Raw genomic sequence first — 2226 nt, forward strand, 5'->3', positions numbered from 1 at the left:
AAAAAAAAAAAAAAAAAAAAAAAAGAGCAAATAAACATAAGAATAGACAGAGCCATGAAACAGAGCAGCACCCAAAGGAAACATCACAAATCAGACACCTTATCAAAAATTAGTATGCAGTACTTATAAATCTATAAAAAAATAAGACAGCATGGTATTGGCACAGGAACAGACATACATATCAATGAAACAGACAACTATTAATAATCCCAAAATATATGGAAATTTAGTATCTAATAAAGATGGTATTTTTTAAAAAATGAGAAAAGTTGGATTATTCAGTAAATAATACTGGACAACTATATATAAGCACCTAAGGAGAAAAAAAGTCGGACCTATATATATCACCAAAGTAAATTCCAGATGGATCAAAAGATTTAAATGTAAAAGCGTTAAAAAAACAAACAAACAAAAAAATCTACTATAAAATTCCATGGGAGGGCCGGCCCATGGCTCACTTGGGAGAGCGTGGTGCTGACACCACCAAGTCAAGGATTAAGATCCCGGGAGAGCGTGGTGCTGACAAGCCCATGGCTCACTTGGGAGAGCGTGGTGCTGACAACACCAAGTCAAGGATTAAGATCCCCTTACCGGTCATCTTTCAGAAAAAAAAGCCATGGGAAACACTTTTATAATCCTGGATTGGTGGGGGAAGGAGGGTACCTGTTTTAATGATTTGAAAGCTAGAAGCCATTATAGAAAAGATTGATAGTCAAGATGCTGAACAGTTCTGTCACTACAAGGATCCTTTGTGTTGTGACACTGTAACATGGTTTTGCAAGATGTTACCATTGAGGGAGAAGTGATTAGAGGGTAGATGGGATTTCTTACAACTGCATGTGAATCTACAATTATCTCAAAATAAAAAGTTAAGGAGCTGGCTGGTTAGTTCAATTGGCTAGAGCATGGTGCTGATAACACCAAGGCTCAGGGTTTGATCCTTGTGCTGGCTGGCCACCAAACAAACAAACAAACAAAAAAAGTTAAATTAAGAGAGAGAAAGAACGAGGAAGCTCTTTAATATCACATACCTGTGGGAAGGGGGAACTGGGAGGCTAAAGGACAGATGTGGGAAACTTTTCACTGTAAATCTTTTTTTTTTTTTTTGTAGATTATGAATTTTGAAACACAAAGAAAATATCATTCAAAAAAACAAAGCAGCAATTTGAGAATAAAATTTAATTAATTAATTAATTAATTTATTTATTTATTTATTTTGCCTTTTTCGTGACCGGTAAGGGGATCGCAACCCTTGGTGTGGTGTCGCCCGCACCACGCTCAGCCAGCGAGTGCACCAGCCATTCCCATACAGGATCCGAACCCGCGGCGGTAGCGCTGCCGCACTCCCAGCGCCGCACCCTCCCGAGTGCGCCACAGGGTCGGCCCAAATTTAGATTCTTGCCTTATACTATACATCAAAGTCAATAACCATGAATAGACTTAAAATTTAAAAACCGATTACTGAAAATTTTATACCTCTGGAGACAAACTTCCTAATCATAAGCTATAAATCAGCTAAAGATAGAAACAAAAAAAGAAAAAACCACAGATGAGATGAGAATTCTAGCAGCTATGTGGAAAAAAACCCAGGTCATGAGTAACTAAAGAAATGCAAATTAAACCAATGAAAGGACAATTTCACCCTCTTCCATTATATTAAACAGAAAAAAAAAAAAAGAATTTATTTTGAAGTGTTAATATCTAATGCTGGCAAGGATGTGATTAAACTGGCACTCCTACACTGCTGGTATTTATAACAACCATTCTACAAAATAACTTGGCAATGATAATCAAGACAAAATTTTACTCTCAGACAATAATTCTAGGAAATAATATGAAAATAAAAAAAAAATTAAAGATGCTTAATAAAAGTACCCCTTTCAAAGCTTCATGCCATCCAATAGATGGTCACCGGTCTTCTTTTGAGATCTTAAGTCACCCCAATATTCTTCCAAAGTCTTTAATACAAGGTCTCAGATTTTTTTCCAACCCAGTACTTGCCATTGAACAGCTTCAGGATAGAAATGAAACATGCAGGGGCCGGCCCGGTGGCGCACTGGATAAGTGCGCCGCTTGGGAAGCGCGGTGGCGCTCCTGCCCGAGGGTTCGGATCCCACATACAGACCGGTTCCCGCTCACTGGCTGAGCGAGGCGTGGGAGCAACACCGAGGGTTGCGATCCCGTTGCCGGTCCCCGGTCCGGTACGGGGGCAACACTGAGGGTTGC

The 2226-nt window shown here is 39.3% G+C and overlaps 1 protein-coding gene across 2 annotated transcripts in view; it reads right to left on the reverse strand.

Moving 5' to 3' along the window:
- Positions 1–2226, reverse strand: part of BDP1 (B double prime 1, subunit of RNA polymerase III transcription initiation factor IIIB) — a 94486-nt gene that overhangs the window by 1655 nt on the left and 90605 nt on the right. The window lies entirely within an intron of this gene.

This window comes from Galeopterus variegatus, unplaced genomic scaffold, assembly GCF_000696425.1.
Source record: "Galeopterus variegatus unplaced genomic scaffold, G_variegatus-3.0.2 Scaffold1221, whole genome shotgun sequence".
NCBI lineage: Eukaryota > Metazoa > Chordata > Mammalia > Dermoptera > Cynocephalidae > Galeopterus > Galeopterus variegatus.